At 41.9% G+C, this 23,071-nt stretch overlaps 1 long non-coding RNA gene across 31 annotated transcripts in view; it reads right to left on the bottom strand.

The window, feature by feature from the left end:
- LOC116918949 overlaps positions 1-23,071 on the bottom strand; it is a 120,848-nt gene that overhangs the window by 85,596 nt on the left and 12,181 nt on the right. For 27 of the 31 annotated variants that reach the window (XR_006644326.1, XR_006644348.1, XR_006644345.1 and 24 more), the window contains exon 2: positions 8,938-9,112. The exons of 2 other annotated variants lie outside the window; for them this stretch is intronic. This is a non-coding gene — a long non-coding RNA (uncharacterized LOC116918949). Of the gene's footprint in view, positions 1-8,937; positions 9,113-15,837; positions 17,387-18,850; positions 19,004-23,071 lie in introns of those variants that run through there. 2 more of the 31 variants (XR_006644332.1, XR_006644331.1) reach the window with 2 other exon arrangements.

The following is a 23,071-nucleotide window of genomic DNA, read 5'->3' on the forward strand; positions in this document are numbered from 1 at the left end:
GCCGCCCATCGTTGATACGCTTCCGCTGCCCGTCTCGGTTGAACAACGTTTGCACAGACTCTTTAATAGCTCAGAGAATTTTCACCTTTCTTTTTCTATTCTTCAATACTTAAAAGAGTTTGTTGAAGACAGAAACTAAGGACACGAGTGATAGAGAGAAGCGTCGTATCGCTTGATTGCGGGAAATGGACAACCATGTCACCTCCCCTAGCGCCAAGGAGATTGCGTCTTTTTTCTAATTGAGAAGTGAGGCTCGATATCAGCGTAGAGAGATTGGCCGGGAGGCGTATCGTTGCTTTTGTGTGTGTATGTGTGTGTGTGTGTAGAGTTGACCCCTGCAATCAGCTGGTACATCCCTTTTTCCGAGAAAAATGCTTTTCAGAAAATCTATCGACCCTGTGGGAAGTGTCTATTGTTTTATTCTTCTTCTAAAAATGCAAGGTGTTGTCTGTATACGCTCCCGTTTTCACTCAGGCACCTTTTTACAGCTGAAGCTGTAAGAGTTTTTCATCAAATCCTATCGCCTCGTCTAAAATGATATCAAACTTTCCCAATACGAACAGATGGCAAGCGCCCGCGTCGGCCGACATCGACCACTCTAATTTATGAGTTTAATATATATGGGCTTTTATATGCATCTTTGTTGATTTAAAAAATCAAAAAAAAATTCATTGTTGTCGAACGCCGGCATCTCACCGAATGCGATTAATCGAACTGCCTTCCTTCGTACACACATCGATTTTTTTAAAAAGAATTAAAGAACAGGAAAAACTGGTTTATCCGCTAGGTGGGTTGCATGCATTATCCGAAATACGTGGAAATGATTGTTATGCATCAAGCAATTGTTGTTGATTGTTGTTTCGGTTGTTGATTCTATCCAATTGTTTTTTTTTTCTTGGGCTCTTCACTCCATAACCTAATCGAAGGCAAGAAGAAAAATGGGCTGTTCGCACTCACTGACAGTAAAATAAAAAAAAATGGGTGGGATTTTGAGTCCGTTTGTTGTGTGCTAACTGTCATTGGCATGTCGCTTCAGCTGCTATTGCTCAGTTTTGATGGCCAGTGCACGGGTCGAAGAACCCGATGCACCTTTAAAAGTGTCTTTCTTCAAACAGAAAGGTAAAATCATTGGACCGTCCAAAAGGACTGAGCCCTTGGCTCTGTGTTGTGTTTATATTATGCGTTTCGTCGTCCCTCCCTATGTACTATTGTCGACGACAGAGGCTAGTGCGAGTCATGCAGGACAGACAGTCACGAAGGTGTTGAGATATGCATGAGCTGGACGGCAAGTGCTCATGATAGTTTCTCCAGGCCCTGCGCATATTGGACCAGGTGCGCGGACGTGACTCTAACAAAGATGGGGCAACAGGACTGGGCCAGTCTAAAATGGGGAAAACAATTTTTTGTTTTGTTACGTGTCTGTCTATGCAGCTGACCAGGATTTTCTCCCATTTTTTTTCCACCTGTATAGCCTATGCACATACTTGATGGTGGAGATATGCATCGCGGCTGTGTATCGCTTGGCCCCCATCGCGTTCGCCCTGCGCTGCTCCTCTTTTTCGAATTTCTCTTCTTTAGGCAAACGAAATAAAAAAAGAAAAGAAAATTGTAGGCACACGAGTTGAAAGAACTGTTGACTGCAATAAATCAAACATCGAGTTGGAACGGGTGGATCGTTCGCTTCGAGTTTTTAGAAGTTCTTTTTTTCTTTTTGGTTTCCCCCTTAAAGCCGGTCACAACCGGCATGCTATTATATCGGCACGTACTACTAGTCTACTCCGGCGGGAATCCCGGGCGCATGCAGCCAGCCAGAAGCGATTGCAGTATATACTGGCGAGTGGCAGCCAATGTGGCCGTGAAAGGGAATAAAAAAGAAAAAATGTATATAAAAAAGGAGGAGGAGATATAATAAGCAACACCAGACCGACGACGACATGCCTCATCATCTGCTGCTGGAGCGCGTAATAAATCAAATTTTCATATGTTTAAAAAAGGGAAGAAGCCCACCCAGAACACGACGAACGGGCGGTCGTTTGGCGGTTCGTTCAGCGTGCAATCATTCGCCAGACGCAAACACGAAAAACAAAAAAAAAAAAATTTCTTTCTTTTTCAATCGGCCGTGAGTATAGAAAATTAAAAAATAAACAACAAGCCTTTAAAATCGAGAGAAAAAAAAAAAATGAGAAAAGGTCGAACTGATAGAGGGCGTCGTATTTAGCGTGTACACAGCCGCCGCTGTTGTTGTTATTTTGGTTCCACCGCAGACGCGTCTACCCAATGGGCTGTTGGGGTCTCATTATAGCGTGTAGTATATAAGATCCGGGATACAATACATACACCATCAACATCCCGCTTCATCACATTATTAATGTGTGTATATATCTACTTTTTTTTTGCGCTAGGATTCCTTTTCTCTTTTGTTTCTTCACTGATTGGACAAGAAATTTCTTAAACAAAACAAGGTCCTACACCGCCCTTCGACCTAACAGGGAAAAAAAAAAAAACGAAGGGCCCCGGATTTCAACAACCGGAAATCACACACACACACACAAAAGTCAGCCCCTCCTTATCTCCAAAAAAACTTTCATCAAAAGAAAAAACAAAAAAAAAATTAATGTTTTCGGTCACACGATCCGAACCGGAATTGATGACACACACACACAGCACACAATAAGCCCAGGTGTGCCCGTTGCCCAGAGCTGGAGTTGTATGTGACTCATTCTTTTTCGAGTTGAATGTGAAAACAAGTACGTGTGTGTCTATAGGTGTGTGTGTGTGTGTGTGTTCCTTATTCGTATTTAGTCGTTTTTCTCTCTTTCTATATCCTTTCTCCCCATCCATTTCTGTTTTTTTCTTTAATTTAATTCTTTTTATTTTTCTATCCCTTTTCCCAAACATTTTTTTTCACAACAAAACGTAATGAGATTAAACGCACGTTCCATCGCTCAGCGAGGCCAATGTGCATTACACACAAACCGTAACACTACTATACGTCCGCAATAATTTCTTATCTCTTGTTTTGAAGGATTTTTTTTTTAAAGGCTATCGCTGTGCGTCTATCTTTCACGATTTTTTGTTTCTCTTTTCTTCGATTGATTATTATATGTTTGTCCTTTCTTTCCTTATTGGATATTCTATCAAGTCTCTATTCTGTGCTGCATGTGTTCCGTGCGTTCTCATCCGGCCCATGATCGTTTATGCATTGCGCGACCGCCGACCGTTTTTTTTTTCTTTCTTTCTTTTATGGCCACATAATAATAATGCAGTCTGTTCTTGTTCTCTCTTCGTTCTTTTCAGGGGGGGGGGGAGCTTTTGTTTGTTTTATACCGTCTACAACATATTTCACAGTATTGTTGAACTGTTCGATTCCTCCAGTCCTAAAACTAAAAACTGACCCACAAAAAAGAAAGAAAGAAGGAAAGAAAAATTGAAAGACACGAGTGTAGGACCTTTTAAGGGTCAAAAGAGGAACTTTTATTTTCTAGGGCGTTTTTTTTTTAGTTTAAGAAGAATTGATAGATTTCGATTGTTCGACAAACTGTACGCGTCTGTCTCGTGTTCGGCCTGGGAAAACACGACGCCCGTGAAATCAAGAAATTTCCCGAATCGCCCGAGGGCTGTTTCGCATCCTGTCGCGACCCATCATCATCACATATTTTTGAAACGACGGCTTGTTGTTTGGATATTTATGATTTCATCTAGACATGTTTTTACGTCATCTCAGTCTCCGCTGCACAATTCACGCTCGTATAGAATAAAACAAAAAAGAAACGACTGTACATAAGTAGATTGACATGTTCTTTGAACACGCACGAACAACAACAACAACAACAAAAAAACACTTAAAATAAGGGGGGGGAACGAAATGAAAAGATACTTAATTTTAATTTTCTTGTTGCGTTTCGTTCGTCTTTTCTTTATTTTTTTTCAAACCATTTGATGTTATTATTCAAACCTCTGATTCAAATTTGATGTTATCATTTAACTTGGTGGGTATTAGGAGACTATACTTCAGCAGACATGTGTGTGTGTGTGTGTGCAAGCGTGACCGTGTTCCCAAATTCCCGTTGTTGGGCAATCGGATTCACGCAACTGTCGACGATTTGCAATCCGGTTTCAACACAAAACTTCCGCACTCCCGATTCTCTTCCCTCCCCCCTGTAATGGGAAGGGCAAAAAAAATGGTACCATTTCTATTGCGAAATATTCGATTTTATTCGATTCAAATTGGCCAATGGCCAATCGTGAATTTCTCCTTCATTTTGAGAAAAAAAAAAAAAATCCGTCAAACTTGTGTTTACGTGCGCCGTGTGTGTGTGTCCATTAACAAACACACGGTGTACTGATGCATGAACGTCTCGCAAAAAAAAAAATAGGTAAAAAGCCGCGAAGCCAAGTCATCAGCATAATAATAACAACTCGAGCTGTGTGTCGACTGTGCACATCAAAACATGAGCTGGACTGTATATAATGATTTCCAATGTTTTGAATGAGGCTTTGGTTGGCCCTTTTTCTTTCTCTCTCTCTTTCTATTTCCGACTGCAGAAGACATTCGTTCCTTTTCTCCTTCAAATCCAACCGGCACGAAGAGGGCGAACAAGAAAAGGTTTTTCAGGACGGGATGCAGGACCGTATAATTCGTGCGTGCGTGTGAGTAACTAGCAAAAGGCCAAACCAAAAAGAAGAATAAAGAAATGAAAGAAATATATAATGCGAGAAACAGCGCGACTGCGTTCTCCTTTTTCTTTTTAACTCCCGACAACAGAGAGCGATGCGTATAAATAAATGGGCCCGCCACATAAAAAAAAAGAAAAGAAAAATAAATTTCTATTTCATATTATAGACTTGTAAGTATTTGTATAAAAGATGGGGAACGGCATTTAGAGAAACATGGCGAGTAAAGAGAGAGAGAAAAAAAAGAAGAGGTAAATCGAAAATAAAAAAAAATGGGGGAAAAGTATATAAGGTTCAAGGTGACTACGTCATCGTGATCCACCATATTTGTAAAAGCCACTTATTCCAGTGCACGCCCGATGAGACTTTTCGGCTCCTATTCACGACACTACCACACAGAAAGATATAAATGGAATAAGAAAACAAACCCCCCCCCCTGAAAAAAAGAATCGACCAAAGCGACGGACGACCATCGCGCTATCCCCTTGGCGTCGGCGTTATTTTGTTGTTAGACGTTGTTGTTTTGTTTTTTGAAAAATGAAATCAAACGTCTATTCCATTTGTCTGATTCTCTCAAGTCAGGGTCTTTAAATCGTCCAAGAGAAAAAAAGAAAACAAGGGCCATGACCAGAAACGAAACCAACAAAACAAAAAAATGGAAAACATTTCTTTGGATTTCGTGAGGTTCCCTACTGTTCTTTTCCTTTTCCCATCTGTATAGAAAAAAGAAGTCGCGGCATCGGATGCGAGGACGGCGGCGGCGACAGCGGTCGGCCTCTATTCCCAATCCGCCTTTTCTTAGCCTTCATGTTCTCTCTCTCTATCGTGTCTTCTCTCAGCTGATGCCCTCACCTGGACGACCCTCCGCGACCCGTGCATCACCTTTTGATTTCGTCTGATTGCGTCGACGTCGCCATGATCTCTCCCGAAGCCGCAACGGACCGCCTCAAGCGACCACAAAACGCCGGCCTCACAAAACTTGTTTTTCTTTTCCATTTTCTCCCACCATTTTTTTTTTTGTTTCAAAAACTCTTGTCCCTTTTTTTGGGGGAGGATGGGGGGTTTATTACTTCCTAGAAAGCAACGAGTCATGATAGGCAGCGAAACTTTATGCGGGTCGAATTATAAAAAGCAAAATGACGAACATTAAAGAATCAAACAGTTTCATAATTAGCGTTTTCAGTTAAAGAGCAAATAAAGAACCACCGTACTAGTTCCGTTTTTGTTTTGGCTTTCATCGTCGTTTGATGATTGGCTTGATTTTTTAAATTTCCTCGTTTGCTTCTTATTTTTATTTCTTCGCCTTTCTCCAGTCTCTCGGCCGCTTTTATAGTTGGATGTGTATACCTCATTTTCTTTCATTCTTTTCCTTTCAAAAAAGAAAAGAAAAGAGTTCCCGAAACCGACATTGGTGGAGTGAATGTATGTGAAGGGCACAGCTCTGCGGGGAAAGAAAAAAATAATAATTCAAAACTAACAGCAGGATAGCCCCGGATCGAGATTAGATCAAGCCCCGAGTCTGATCGACAAAAGTCTCCGTTCAATCACACTGACGGCCGTCTAATTGAAACGGGCCGTCATACATTTAAGATCGTAACGTGATCTTTTGCCCTATTGCTTTCCTCCCCGTTATGCGTGTGGAGTTCCGGCGAGCTCCGCCGCTCGGAGAACTGCTAACCCCCTGTAGAGCTGATAGGAACCGGAGAGGGCGTAACACACACACAAAATACCTAGCAAGGATGTTACACGAACAAACTAATCGATCCACATTTTTTTTTTGTTTAATAAAAATTTACAATTCTTTCTAACCGTTTCTTTCCCGAAATCCTTTGATCTGTGATCTACACCTCGAAAGCGTTTCGAAAGAAAGGGGGGGATATAACCTCTTCGATCAGGTAAAACAGTAAAAGCGTGGGATCAATGATAATTAGACGACGATGCAGTTGACAGTAACGACAGGACAAACTACTGTGTGTGATGCTGCGCAACAATCGATAATAAGCGAGGCCATGGCTGCCACATCCTGCCCTACGCAAAAACAACACACAACAACAACGCACACGAATAAAAAAACGAACAAACTTTTGTGCAGACTGGGTCTTTGTTGGACAAAAATAAAGGAAAGTTGTTGTATTAAAAGTGTGGCTCTTACCCATTTGTTGGGTTGCCTCGTCAACCGGTTGACTTTGCTGAAACCGCCCCGAAGGAAAAAAGAAACAAGAAACGTCATTGCAGATAATGAAGCCAACACGACGGACCAAAGCGTTGATGAAGACTCGGCATTCGTCTCGGCAACTACACAACGTCGTCCGTGTTCTTAACGACATAACAAACGCAACGACAAGGCCAAGTAACAAACCCCAAAAAAACGCAGCCAGGGAAACAACACACTTCAAAAGTCTCGAACGTAACACGTACAACAAAAAATAAAAAAGGAGGTCGATGGCACTTAAGGTGTATCCAGACACTGACGACAAAAACCCCCCAAAAAAGAAAAGTCGGTGGAAACAAAAAACGAGGAAAAAAAATATATAAAATTGGGAGTGAGAGAGAGAGAGAAAAAGAGAGAGGGAGGGCGAGAATGAGACCCCGTGTGTGCCAACGTTTTCAAGTACATTAAAAGTCAAAAGCTTGAGGCCAATACCGATAATGGAGTCAATCAAGAGTAATAGCTATACGCAATGGAGTAACATGCGAACCGATCGTTACAACACAAAACACACCCCGTCGTCCTTGTGTTAGCAGAGGCGTCGCATCTTTTTAGAAAACAAGACTCCAAAGTGAGAAAATGAGAGATGGGAATGATGAGGAAAAACGTTCATTTCACTCTTCAATATCCGTAGGCAAAAAAACAAAAACAAAATAGAGAAACAGTCCTCGAATTCGATGGGAATCATTGCAGGTGTGCGGATTTGTTTAAAAAAAAAACCCGAATTCATGGATTTAAAAAATTTTTTTTATCGTGTTAAGTCTTACTAGTCTCCTCTTTTTTGTGTGTGTGTGTGACTTTATTGCGAAGAGACTCTGTGAACAACACTGGGGCAATCAAATCGTGCACGCACGGACGACGGCCGCAGTGGGCGCAGCTTCCGCCCAACATAACAAGACATCATCTTAGCATCTCGGCTATAAATGAAACGTGCTTCATTGATGCTTCATTTATTTGTACGTTTTTTATTTTTGGTGGGGGGAGGGTATTCTTCGTACCTTTCTCTTTCGTATGCGTCTTAGAAGACAGAAATAAGAACACGAATGTGAAATTAGAAAGAAGCAAAAATAAAAAGAAGGTGTAATGATAATAATAAGGAAGAGCGCGTGCAAGAGAATGCAAAAGGAAGAGAATCTCGTTCTCTGTGTCTTATCTGAGGAAAAACGTAGCAAAACAACAGGCACTACACACGAGCCAGGATAAGAAAAGAATAACAACAACACAGCGAGAAGAAATCAAGAAAGAAGAAAACAAACACGAGCCACCAGACGCCAATTAATGATGGGGAAAGTGATGAATTACCGGCCGAGCCAACAAGAAATCAGTTGCATCGCATACATACACAGCTAAAAAAGCAAGTGGTAACGAACGACCCTCTTGTTCACTTCCAGACGAAAGGGCAAAGAAAAAAAGAAGAAGAAAACAACATCCTCCTCAATCAGCATTCTGTATACGATACAGAAGAGGGGGGAGGGGGTGGCCAGCTTACATGTGCAATCATCGAAGAATGCCCCGCATCGCTCGTCCGTTTTCTTTTTCAGCTGCGTAGAGACGTCGATCAATTCATCTGTGATGAGCGCCCGCCCTCCTGCCACGTTCAAAGATTTGCATACGAACAAAAAGTTGGGAATCCCAGCAATTGGAAATTGCTGCGCTTAATGCGTTCAACTCTTCTCTACCTTGTCAGAGAACTTTACCAAGTCTAACTCGACCAATGAATGGAAGTCGTAATGATTCGAAGCAAAGCTGACGCAAGCGTTTTCTATACACGATGACGTAAGATTTCCACAGACGTTTGTGTCAGCGTACATGTACGGACCTTTACGTGTTTATACGACGCCGTGTGTCTATTATAGACGTGTATACGAACTTTTGGAAGAGAAAATGAAAGAGTAAAGGCAACAGCAAAGCAGACGGATTATTTATCAAACACGGAAAGGAACTTGACTGTCAAAGGGAAACGTGACCAAATGGCAGACTCCTTTTTTCTTTTTCTGAAAGTTCGAATGTTGGCAAACCAATGCTAGTCAGCACCAGTGCGTGAGTTCACGTACCTGTGCAAAGTTGTACTTGTCCCTCCGTATTCTATGTCTGTTGCATCACACTGCCTGTATTTTTTTTTTTGGTCCGTTGGAGGATAACTGACGTAAGGAAATGCAGCCAGGTCGACATCCGATGGAAGGCCATCATCAACAAGACGAAAGAAGAGGAAAGACACTGACAAATGGCCTAAAAAAGAAAGGAAACGAATGAATGAAATGTTGCATAGATACAAGCAAATATTGGACACTCGGCGGATACGAAATTTGCAAGAATCCTAAAGGTTATTTGGAACGTCGAGTCCTACAGCCCTCCCCCCCTTCAAAAATGAACGTACGTGCCACACGTCAGCTGTTTTTATTACCATCCCTCTCTTTTTTCTTTATATCTTTGAATTTTCACGGTCATTTTTCTTTCTTTCTTGCAACAAACAACACAAACATCTAGCGGTAAAAGAGAGACAGGATTTTCTCGTTGGATGCCATGAATGCGTGTACAGAGCAAAAGCATCGCCGAGCTGACGGATTGATTGAAGGGCGTTTTTCTTTCCTTCCAAAAAAAGAAAAATCCCGTCAACCGCCAGAAAAGCGAAAATCTACACGATAAAACAAGCGAAAGAAATAACAAAACAGAAAGGATGCTAGAAAAAAAAATTAATAAGAAACAGATACGTAAGAATCTCAAATCGCACTCGCTAGTGACGAGCATCGATGGCCCACCATTTCACGTCAAAATGGATGTGTCCACGCCCTCAAGCTAACCTTTGCGCACGTAACACAAAAGCAGCATGACCGATGACATTATCTAATTGATTATTGATTCTCTGGGTCATCATTGCAGTTTTCTCTAGTCATTCTGAGCAGACGACCACAGTCTTTTCTTTTTGTTCTTTTCCTCCTCGTTATTGCTTTCAACATTGGCCGTTTTCCCCCCATTTGGATTGTTGCATTGACGACCCTCTTTTATGGCGTTCTTCGTTGTTTAACTGCTCGTGTGGACAAATTCTTTCGGAACGCGGGGCGATGTTTCTCTCTTCATGTCAGCAAAAAGAGAAGGGACGGGTCGAAGCTCGACATCGTCGATATGCCGGGCGAGAAGCAAATTGGACACCGTGTCTTCCTCGTTGTCTTGTGTATCTCGTTTTATATGGCTAACATTCAGTCTGCATTGAAAGCGCGCTTTACATCCAGCTTCTCTAGATCTCTGTGCCTTGTCTTCAACGAGGCCTGGCATGTCAACTGTCACGGCCCTTCATCCCAAATATTTCTAAGATTGTAACGCGTCTATTCTATTTTTCTTTCTGCCTCCATCTCTGGCTGTAAGTCTCTCTCTTTCCTTCAGTTGGTGTTGTTGTTGTTGTTGCCTCTGGAGCTGGAATGCGCATGGCCTGTCTCAATCGTTTGTTGATTCTTGTTATTTTCTTTTTCAAACCAAACGACAACACCCTTTTCTGATCGTCTTCTTCGTTCTTTTCTTGATTTCGTTTATCTCATTATTATTTCCTCTTTTCTTGGGATTCTTCTCCCACAAGACATCAAGAAAAAAAGATTCACAATTTCTTTTTCCCCTTTCTTCACTGGCTGAGATGCTGATTCCCTTCAAGCTGCGATGCCAATTTATAGTATCTCCGGACATTCGGTTTTCTCCCGGAGTCGGAGGCCAACGCAATAACAAAAACAGCCTCCACATGAAGTGGAATTCTTTTCTTTCATTCTTTCATTCTTCTCTCTCTCTCTTTCTCTCTCTTTTCACAAGAAACACACGAAAGAAATAAACCACCCATGGGCTTGATTTATAGTCGGTGGGAGTCGATCTTGTGCAGCGGCATTCTATTTTATTTTATTATACTGTTGAAAAAAAAAAGAAAATGTTAAAATTTATTTTATTTTTCGAATGCATTTCACTCAGCTAAAGAAAACTTTGGTCTTTTTCAAAGGTCTTCTTCTACTCTTCGTTTGGACGTAAGAGACAAGATAGGATCCATCGATCCTGAAAACGCATTCAATTCGATTAATCAAAAGATATTCGGATGAAGAAAAAAAAAAAAGTCTATGGCGCATGCAGACGTCTTTGCCTCCGCCAAGATGGTGAAGAAGTCTGACATCCAGGGGGGGAATATTTGAAAAAAAAAAAAATTTAAAAGTTTTTAAAAAAGATCGAGCAATGTATGAAATATGACCGAATGCTAGAAGAGAACAAACGAGGAATAGTCAAAACCCTCCCCAAAAAAATGTTCTCTTCTGTACGGATTCAGAGAGAGAAAGTCCATTCCTCCTTTGAGTATGGGGTTACAGAGGACTGGCTGGGACCTCCGCTCCTCCAGCCTCTTTTGCGTGTGCGCTCGTGTTGGCTTTCATTCGACGCCAACCGAAGAAAACGTACACACGACGAAAAAAGAAGATGATGCCACTACGCCAAGATGGAGGCTCGTAGTCCACTCAAAAGGAGAAGAAGATGGACTCTCTCATATTTATTCAGAGGATAGTAGACATTATGCGCAAGCCCGTGCAAACCAGCCAACGAAAAAGAAAAAAAAAAAAATTATTGCTTGCTTCGCTTGGCCTTTTACGGATTTTCTTCCTCTTCCTATACTTCTCATTGATATCGAAAAAAACAAAAAAAACATAAAAATAAAATTGAGGAACCATAAAATCAAATAGGCGTATTTGAAAGACAGAAATAGACGTGGCATGGGGTACAAATTTGACGAAGATATGGCCAATGGCCAGTTGACCACTTCATTGACTTTGCCATTGATTTTGGCCATTTAAGTGGCTGTTTAAAGGCGAAAACTCGTCGAGTGACCTCATCGTCTATCCCCAACACCACGAAAGTTGAGAACCGAGTAAAGTGTATACGTCTAACAATTAAAGTACTCGGATAACAACATGCAGCTGCCCTGGGCAAACTCCCTCCTGCGACCACCAATTTATCCGGACGGATACCAGTCTCGCTGCATATGTCCATTAAGAGACTAAAGCTCTTTGGTTATTTGCATACACAGCAAAGAGCGCTGTATATGACTTGGTTCTCTCGTTATAACTATACTGCGTTCATTACACGTGCCCGTTTTGTTTTCCCCCGTCTTGTTTCCCTCGTGTGTGTGTGTGCGCTATATATATGTACACACTGAGCCATAATAGAACGCAACCCAACTGAACCGAGACCCCACTCAAAAAAACAAAAAACCTGCTGCCAGACCCTCTTATATCGAGTAGACAGTCTGTCCGGTTCGTGACCGTAAAGAATAAATAAATCAAAACAAGCAGTACGGATACTATACTCCCGGTGCAAGTACCTACTTGGGAGTTGGACGGAGCGGGAAAGCAAAACAACTTGCAAGCGTGAAGTAAGAGAGAGAAAACAACAACAAAAAAAGACAACAAAATGTAGAACTTTAAAGCCACCCACCCATCATTGCTTGCCACCCTTAAAAAATAAATAGAAAAATATTATAAGGAGGGAAATGTATTGTGGTTCTTTTAAAGTCTACAGTAGTGCGTGTGTCTGTGTATGTGTGGTGCAGCTAATTGGATGTCCGTGGCGCCTCTTGATTTACGAGACTGGAGGCAACACTGTCAAGCCATGGCCAAATGCTGACAACCCATGTCCGGGCCCCCACATAACTAGTACCGCAAGACCGTGGATCGAGTTGCTGAACGAGTGTATGGCAGGGTACAGAAATCCCGCGGCCGGTGAAAAATCAAAGCGAGAAAATCACTGACGCGATTGTGTAGCACTCTTTAAAATGACCTTAAAGAATTTTAAACAATCGAAAGAACTGTGGATAAAAATCAAATAACGAAAGAAAGAAAACAAAAAAAATAATCAATTAAAAAACTACTACGGTGTAGTAAGATTTCTTTTTTTTTTCTTCTTTTCTTCTGAGAGGCCAGTCTTTTAGAGATCGATTCCAGCGACAGAAAAATCTGTTCGTTGTTGGCATCCAATTTTGGAGGAAAGAAAGGAATAATAAAAAAAAAAGTATTACAAGTAGATGAAAGAATTCAAGACCTCAACTATCTTTCCATCTATCTATAGCTATATACGTATTCTTTACGTAGGTATAGGTAGATGTGTATGTATAATATGAATAAGGCGAACCACGAGTTATTGTATAAATTGCCACAAGAAAGAAAGAAAGAAAAAGGAACGAAAACGAGCAACTCCCTTCTGGTGGTTACGGAGCACTTTTCAAAAAGAGAAAAAGAGCCTTCAGAAAAGAATAGATGGCGAGCTAAAATAAACGAGAGAAGAGGCTCAGGATGGTATTAATATATAAGAAACGAAAAAGTATGTGATAGAAGAGAGTAGATAAGAAAAAAAAAAAAAAAAGATGGAAGTAAGAAAACGTAACGGCGGCGACGACGATGCCAACGAGGAAGGAGAAAGAAATCACTGTTGCTCATTTGAAGGAGCCAGGGCCGATTGAACAGCGGGAGACGACGGCCAATCAAAGGCCATTAAGATAAGGCCTCAGAGCTGTAATTGAATTTGTTCCACCCATCTCGCTCCTTTCTTTTTCTTTCTTTCTCTCGTGCAATGCTGTGTACATATACGCGTGTTTTGTGTGTAAATCTCTGCACACACACATCGGCCGTCTTCATATCCTTTCTGGTACACGCAATCAATGGAGCCAAGCATCTTAACATCCTGGCCATGTAAAAACTGCTGGCATAGAGAAAAGACTAGCAATGAAGCTGGATTCTTGTTTGCCTGTACGGCCACTTTCTATCCATACTCTGGGCCAAAGAAAAAAGCAAGAAGGTGTTTACATTCTATTCCAACCGATAACCCTATAGGCTCTCGCCTTATTCTTTTTCTCAAAGAGGAAAGAAAAATGATAATCTAATGACTTATGGCTCTAGGTTGGAATTTTCCTGGCGGGGGTTTCGTTTGGTTTTTTTTTTTTTGTGTTCTGCATTTTTTTGTTGTTTTTTTTCCGAACGTTTTCTTCTTCTTGGTCTTTTGATTCGATTCGGCCGGTGCCTGGCAAGGAAGCAGCTTTTTCTTTCTCTCTCTTTCCTCTATTGCATTCGACAATTTCTCTCTCTCTCGCTTATTTATTTTATTCTGTTTTTATTTTGTGCATTTCCCCTCGTCGTCTTCTTTTTTTTTTTCGGGTCTTTCGACTCTGATTTACTGGTGCTGGAAACCCCACCCGGACAGCGCGCTGAACGGTTCAGTGTCTCCCCTGCGAGTTGGCCATGCGACCGCGGGCCCATTCGAAATGAGCCGATGCCAAGCACCGACGTAGGCGTACAGTTTAAATACTTTGTGCGTCCGTCCACACCTTCAGCTACAAACTTTTTTCTTTTCAGTTTTAACTGCAGTTACTAGAAAAACACATTCAGACAAGTATGCAAACTTTTTGTTTTCAGCATTGAATTACAACGTCTTGGGACGATGTGTGACCAGTCAATCATTTAATATAATAAGACCAACAATTTACCAGGTATAACTATGTAAATGTGGATAATTAAACGACCAAGGATGGCCGAATTTGACTTACTAATCGATCTGACACAACTGACGTGCCCAACAACCATTTGCATAGGTGAAGATAAATGTCCATGAATATTGCTAGGCTAGCCAGGTGGTTGAATCAATCATCATCAACGGATGCAAACTGTGCTAATCTAATGCTATTTGTTACAGAAAACTATATTCATAAGCTAGGACGCTCCATGAATATTGTAGTGAAACATTTCTCAACTGCAAGAGCCCCCAAAAACAAAGCCTTTCGGTGGTGTTTCCATTGATGAACTCACCTTTATCCGATTAAACTTTTGAGGCATAGAACGGCCAGTCTAATGTGGCCTTTATGCAGACGGACAACGCTTCCTAAACAGTTTCGTTATTGGCATGAGATGAAGGCCTCATTCGCTGCCGATGATAAACCGTGCGGTTCCAGGAAAACCGTCTCAACTACGTATTCAACCGTCCCGACCAATTGCCAGCTGAAAGGCAACCGGGTTCAATTAAGAACACGCTTGCCAAGGTTCACCGTTTTGTGAATATCGTTTCTGCCATACATGTCAGACGGAATTCATTATCATCGCTGTTCACTAACGAGCCACATCGACCCTGCATGACAACATGACTCTCGGCACAGCAGATGGCAACCGAAAGCGATTGGATAGCGAAATGAGAACACTGTCGCCATTTTCAAAAAGCCCATTTCGACTAAAATTTACAGAAATTAGCCAATGACGCAATATGTTGCGATGTATCTGCGAAACAAGGAAAAGGGAACAGCCTAGCGTAACCTGGCCGCGATTGTGGAACAGGAAGGAGCCAAAAGTGGGAGAGCCATTATTCCCTTCAGCCTCTCCTTGACGAAGAACGAACGAAAATGAAACGCTTCAACGCCCAAGAAACCGTCCCCATTTTTTTTTTTTCTTCTTCTTTTCCTATTTCATTCTGCATGTCAATACAATGTGTGCACAAGGCTCGACGACTGTGTGTGTTTGTGTGCGTGATCTCGAGCTCGGATTTCCAGCTGATGCCGGATGTGTGCACAACGGTAAAATAAGGCGGTGGGGTTGGCAGTAGAGGCAGCAAAAACAGACAGAAAACGAACGGAATTTTTTAGTTTCTCTCTTTTAAAAAAAGAGTTGGAGAGAATAGAGAAAAGGGACATAGTCATTGCCAACCGTCATCTTTGGCTCTCGCAGCAGTCGATATAACTAAAGAATCGCATTCAAAATGTCAACTGAACAGCTCGGCAAATGAAATAAAAACGCTCGAAACTCTCAGTCGGTGAGTGGAACAGGGACAAAGATATAAAAAGAAATATCGAATAAAATGGCGAACAACAAGAAAAATATGGCCGAAATAGAATAGAACGAAAAGAGACGCAAACAAGGCAAATACTAATAAAAAAAAAAAAAAAAGAAAAGAACACCACTTACAGTGCAGCAAGAAATGGCTAATCATCCACTAAAGTTGTCAACGTGTTGCCAGTCGTGAAATGCCTGTAGTGTCGATGATATATATACCGGAATGCAGGTCCCGCCGTGCGCACCCCCCTTACTTCCTTTTTGCCTTCGGTCTTTTTTTCTTCATATTTTTTTTTTAACGCCCCCCTTTTTTTTCTTTCGTTCTTAATCTTTTTTTTCCAGTTCTCTGTCCTCTTTTTTTTTTTTTTCCACTCCAAGGCGTTTGCTTTCTTCAAAATTCGGTACAGACATCTTCTCTCTCTCTCCTTCTCTATGCCTTTACGCAACTAGCGGGAACTTGTGTTTCTATTTATTCCTTAGCGTCAGTGAGACCCCCTCGACGTTGGACGGCCATATGTCTTCTACCGTGTTCCAGCACGTACACGTAGACATGTTTGCCTCGCTGGCTATGGGCTTTCACGCACGCAACTAAACATAGACCTTTTTTTTTGTGTGTGTGTGTTGAGGATCCCACGTCCGCCCGAATCCTTTTTTCTTTTATCCCATGCATTTATGTACACAACAGAGAGACATAGAGTCAAGTTTGATAATCAAACATAGTATCTCGGCTAAAGAAATAAGGAGAAAAAGAGAAAGCGATCGCATCAGTTCACCATAATTGCAATGATCGTGAGACTCGGGAGCAGCCATCAAGATTGATCATCGGCCGGACAGCTGCGCAGCCTCACTGTTGTCACCCCATCGCTGCTTGTTTCATCCTAATGAACTCGATTGTTTGCTGATTGGATTACTCTCTACAGTCGATTTGTGCTGCAAAAAGAACTATTCAACACGACGTACTAATCTATAATGGGCCGAAGAACGTCTCTAAGCTAATCTTTATCAATAAACGTTTTACACTACTTCATATTTGCCCCGTCACTCTTTCTTTATGTTGGATGTGTGTCTTCGATGACTCGGTTGATGATTGTGAGCGGCTAAGAATTAGATGGAAGAAATACAGGAAACAAGAGTAGAGGTAGTTGTTTAGGGAACACCACCACCTGCTGTTGGTGGGTGTCGCATTTCCAGTTGGCCAAAACGAGAGAAAAAAAAAATTAAAAATAAAAGTCGCTGTACTAAATCATCGACGCACTCACAATTTGAGATAACACAAGCAGAAATTCCTGTAAGGCGGAAAAAAGAAAAAATATATATAGAGTCCTTTTTTCAACATAGCCTGTGCAGTGTGCACGCATGTACACATAAACAGTGGTGGGTGATGCCAACGAGAAAAACGAGACGTCTATTCATCAAGTCGTAGAAACACAGCGTCTAGCTGGTCTAGCGAGAGAAGAAACCGGAGATCAAACAGATGGGGCTGTCTTTCTTTTTTACCTCTCGTCTCTATTAATATGGCACGCCAACGTTTCTAATAAGAGACAAGAGCGTCAAGAAAAGAAGAGGCATCATCGATCAACAGTTTCCAGAAGACCCAACCATCTCATCATCATGAATTTCTTTCTTTTTTTATCTTTGGCCACTGCTTGTATTTGCTCTCTTTTTTTCGAGCTTCTCTCAGCTGCCATTCATTCAATTTTCTTTTTTTTCTTTTGCTATCTTAGGACGCATGCTATAATCGAAACTCCTGGAATAGAACTGTTGCAAAAAAAAAAAAAAAATTGGAATGAAAAGGAAAATAGATTTGTTGGAGAACAAAGAGTTTGTAATAAAAAGATGAAATTTGAATGAAACTGATGATAAACTAAAATGAAAATTTGAATGAGTCAAGATTTAAATGCAAACCGCACGTCTGACACGTGCCTGACGTCAGCGTCGTGGAAGAAAAGAAAAAATGGCAAAACAAATCAAAAGAAAAAGAAAAAAATTCGTTTGGAACAACGGCGGCTAGGCAAACTTTGCTCTCAAGGTTTGGTTTTAGCTCGTCCGTGCCGTCAGAAAAAGATCACGACACACAAAAGTTATGAGTTTAGTGCGGCAGCGTGAGTTTGCCATACTCGGCATGCATTCCCTCTCTCTCTCTCTCTCTGACGGTTACAGCAACTGCGGGGGAAAAAAAAAGAGCCGCCGCAATGAGTCTGCCCTTCTTTTGAAAAAGAAAATACACTAAACGGCCTAGCTGCTATTTACTGTAGTCTATACTGCATATTACAACCCAAGGCCGTGTTCACTGCCAGGGCCGCAGGAAAGCTTATAAAAAGCCGAATTCGATATCGAATGGCTTGGATGCTATAACTCACTCTGCTCTCTTACTTTGGCCGTCTACAGTTTGCTCGCCATCCAAATTACCTTCTCTCTTTGAGCTCAATAGAATGGCGCAGAGTTTAGAACTATAGGCTTCAACGCTTCATATATACTGCGCCATTTCGGTGCCTTAATCCCGCTGAATACTAAATGTACACTCTAAACATATTCCTCTGTCCTATACTCTAGTTCCTCTACTACCCTTTTTACAGCTGGCCGTCTGCACTGGGCATAACCATTTGCGACGAAATCTCTCTCGCCCGCGTCGCCCACGTCGTGGCGAATCAAGTGGAAAAAGTGGGCCGAACAGGATTACGTGTGACATAACAGAGCATCCTGCCAATAAACGGCGGAGGAGAGAATCCTGCACGGGGTAGTAAGACACCGAGACAGGAGAGAGTAAAAAGAAAAGAAAGAAATGAGGGCCATATTGTCTCTTTCATTGACGATACGATAGGGACGAATGAAGGCGATCCCAAAGCGACGGTCTTTTGGTTGGTTGGGGGGTCTCAAGTTTTTTAGCTACTGGACCGTTCAACTGCCCGCCAGTTGGGCCAAGTGATGGCCGCTCTTCTTTTAGTTACTACCGGACATCAAACGTGAGATATAGACGACCAGTCTCTCCATCCCACGGACAAGATCACGATGCAATCAAAAAAACAAAAAACAAATGGACGAAGAAAATGGACGGGCCAGCAGTCGCCCGTCCGAGGCACACACACACAAAAAAAAAAGTAAAGGGAAAAAAAAATCAAAAAATAGAGAGGCTGTATAGACGAACCATAAATCGGGTATCGGGACACATCCAATCGGCACGTTGGGCACGCAATCAAGCAACTGTATCTTGCACCATTCGACTCGGGCTGCCAATCCTTCCAAGTTCGATCCCGTCGACCCCTCGTCTCTTCAATTTTCCATGAGCTTTTGGGCCTTTCTTTTTTGTTTGACCAGCAGCGAAGGGAAGAAAGAAAAAAAAAGGGTCAATATTCCCTTCGCTTGGCCGTTGTTCGTCTTCGTCGATGGAAGAGTTACTATATAGATCTCTTTCTACAGTTCGAATTCTATAGAGAAAACGAGAAAAGGGAAATCAAATGGAAAAGAGTTTTGGGCATGGAGACACAATCGACTTCAATCCGTCCTTCCTATATTTATATATAAGACTGAACAATTTGAATGGCACATTGTGCGCTCGACTGCGATGATTGTATTCTCTTCTTATACTGCCGCCCCGCTTCCCGACTGACTCTCTCGTATTATATAGCTGCTGCATTAATTAACTTTCCATCCTTCTCTCCTTCGCTTTTACTATCCCTCCCTCTGTCTCTTTCTTGATCTTGCTGGAATCCTTTCTAATGCGCGCTCACATGTTCACACAGCGGCCCTCTACACACGATCAATCTACCATCTCTCTCTCTTTTATATTTTTTAATTCTCTAGTCGATAGGTGTATGTGCTATTACAAGGCATCATAGATTGCTACCTACGTCTATTTTACGAGTGCCGTGGGATATACATATATGAGATATAGGAGGGAACGGGAGGGAGAATGCGGATGATTAGTAGATTACTCGTGGGTAGTGGGCAATCATGCACGACTACCTTGGAAAATGGTATGCATGCCTACGCTATGATTCAGTATGTATATTTGACGAATTCCAACAGCTAAATCGCTCATGATTAAACATGATAGGATATGAAATGTCAATGCCAACTACACGCTTGGCCAATGGGGGAATCAATCTCGAGGGCACGTTAGCTGAAGGATTGCAAAAATGAAATTATTCAATCACTTATTGCATCTCGATTGAAATGGGGAAAAAAAAAAAATAATATTTGTGCACATCGTTCCTTCAACTTCAGCACTCCTCTCTCCATCATCTGACACTCTCCATCTTTCCCGTGATTGCGCTGATGCGATCTGACATTGTTTTGTCATTCCCTTGTTTTCTGCTGTTTTTGTTTTGCTAGCCAAATAGTAAATACCGTTCAATTCTTTTTTGTTTTGTTTTTTACGCCTTCCATTTGCCGGCGTGTGTGTGTGAAGGCTCAAATCGATGGACGCATCCATCTAGGCACCGACAACAAAAAGAAGAAGTCGTAACTTTCTCTTATACGTGTCTCTCCATCTCTTTGCCTCCCCATTCATCGACCGTGAAACAGAATGCAGGCAGTTGAACAGAGACTGGGGCTTCAAAGCCCTTCCAGCAAGTGGACTATAGACTCAAGACGTCCTATACAATCTCTTTAGAAACAAAAATAAAGAATTTCATCTATAAAAATAGCGAAAAAGAAGAAAAAAAAATACGCATGTTTATTTATATACATCCTGGTTATATTACCGATCTATAAAAAAGAATGATGGAGGTATGAAAGAGAGTTGCTGAGTGAGGATAGAGTTGGTTCGATGACACCTTGATAGCCAATATATATATATATAGAAAAAAGTCTTTTCTGCTAGGCCATCGTTTTATTTCCCTTTTTTTTTTGTTGTTGAGCCGGATCCCGTCCGTCTAGCGGCGGACGCGGCCCCCATCGCCGCATGAAACGATTCACTCCACAGGGTCTGGGTGATGGTGCCAATGACGAGACCAAAAGGGATCCCACTCTGGAGCTTCATCGATTTAGCCCTGGCACAGCGGAGACGGGCCAGCACACACAAAGCAGAGCAACACAGCATATAAAAGCTGGACGATGAATCCCATGTTCCGTTGGCTATTCTCTCCTCCTTTTTATGTCCTTCGTTTCTTTTTCATATCTTCCTTTACTACGTGATTATTTCTTTTCGTCTTTTTACTTGATTCCGATCCTTCGTTCAATCTCGCAAGATTGGACAAAACTCCGCACGCCCACATGACGTCAGGTTGTCGGGGGCGCGTGTGACCATCAGTGCGGTCCATGCAACATTGACTTTAAGGGAATTTTGTTTTTTTCGTTCAAAAAAATAAAATTAAAAGACTGCGCAATGCAGAAAGTTGAAAAATGAAAGAGGAAAAAAGATTGCATTTGTTTTTTCAACTACAATTTGAAACACGAAATCTAGTCGGCGGGAGAGCGCTGGCTTGCTCTAATGTCCGTTATGGTCCTTGTATGCAAATGTGGCGATCAAACCGTCACCGCCAGATGTTGTATACGCGCGTGTGTGTGAACACACACTGCTAAATAGCAGCCAATAAGAGGGAGCTCGAGTAATAGTATAGGGGCGTCCTTTTTCACGTTTTCTGATTAAGTTTCAGTTTTTGTTGTTTCCCTTTTCTTTCCTCTCTACTGCGCTAATGTTTCCCGATGGCAACAGCAAAAAAAAAATATATATTTATATATAAATAAATAAAGAAGCGTATAATATAGCGGCGACCGAACGTGGGCATTCGTGGAATAGAAAAATCAACGGTGGCTTGATTCATTGGAGCTAACGAGCGCAGCTGCTAGTAGTCAATGCTCGTTCATCCTCTTATTTCTTTTTTTGCTTTTCTTGTTTTCTTTCTTTTTTTATTTTTACTTAGTAGTTGGGAGTTCATGTTCGCACTGCTTATGCATCAACCCCATAGAGTAAACAGCGAGAGAGGGGTGGCCAAGACAAGGAGAATGGAGTTTGGTGTTCATTATGTCGCACTATCGCCAACAGCCGTTACCGTCGTGCATGCAAAATAAGTCTAGTCGCTCCACTCTCTCCTACTATTGAAAGCTAATCCTCAATTCCCGTGACGCTTCTCGTTACCCCTCCGACCAAGTGACGCCATCGCTCCCTCCCCTTTTTTCTGCTTCAACTGTTTTCTGCAACTGTGCTGCCTCCCGTGCCCGTTCTGCTCTGTGCGTGCGTGCGTTCACTCGGACGTTCAACAAGTGGCTAACCTTCCTTTCGCTTAAATATTTCTTTGAAATTTCATATTAATCAAGAACAAAATAAATTTGATTGTTTCGCGGTTTCTTGTTTGGTTTCTATTCATTTCGAGCGTGCGATTACGTTTACATACGTTAGAAAAAATTGGGTATTAGCTCGTTAAATAGATCGGGCGGGTTTGCCAGCGTCTGTTTTGAATTGCAAAGTGCGTAAATTCATCACGAGCGTACTTGTCGGCGTTGCCGTCTACCTGTTTGAATAAGAATAATGTCGAATAATAAAAAGGGCAAAGTCCATGCCGCATTCGAGTTATTTACATAAACCGGTTGTGAGGCTCATCACAGGTGCGCATACGTACTACGTGCTAACGAACTCGATTGCGTCAATTCCTCCCCCACCCTCAGAAACAAGGAGAAATAAAAAATGATTGCGGATAGGAAAAGGAAACGACCAGCCCAACACGGTCGAGCGACAAAAAGGCACACAAAATAATAAAACAAAAAGGGACCTAACCGTACGTAACGGAAAGTAGAGGAGGCACGTATAATAAAGTATGTGCCAGTTTAAATGGGGTACAGCCCATGATACGTCATTGTTGCACCTGTGTTGCAACCGGGCTCCTCCATTTTCAAATAAAACCAATGAATGACTGAAGAAGAGGAAATAGCGACAACACTTCTATTAAAAGGCATGTACACACTAAATATGAATGGTACAGTGTTTTTCTGTTCCGACAAGCCGTACACGATAGGCACAAAACGAGACAATTTCGTTAAAAAATAAAAAAAAAAAAAAAAAGTTGGTTTTAGTAAAACTCTTGGCGTTCGTCCTACCCCCACCCTTTTGCTGTCGTCTTTTACGAGGCTCCCTTTTATCCATTTTTAATGGCTGCTGGTTAACGTTCATTAATTAGTGTTTTGCGCTTTGAGCGCCCGTCTAACGACCCGCCTAGACCCGCACAACTACGCCAATGCCATTAAAGAAACCCACTTACGCAACTCTAACTGGCCTCCAACAAGCACAAAAGTCAGGTTGCCTTTCTCCCCCTATTTCCTTCTTCCTCCTGACGGTGGGGTGATTTCTGACTGCTCTCCACTCTCCCAAAGATTGAGAATTAAAGGAGGTTGGCTGCTAATTACAATCGAGTTTAAGGGCGCAAAAAAA

This window comes from Daphnia magna, linkage group LG3, assembly GCF_020631705.1.
Source record: "Daphnia magna isolate NIES linkage group LG3, ASM2063170v1.1, whole genome shotgun sequence".
NCBI lineage: Eukaryota > Metazoa > Arthropoda > Branchiopoda > Diplostraca > Daphniidae > Daphnia > Daphnia magna.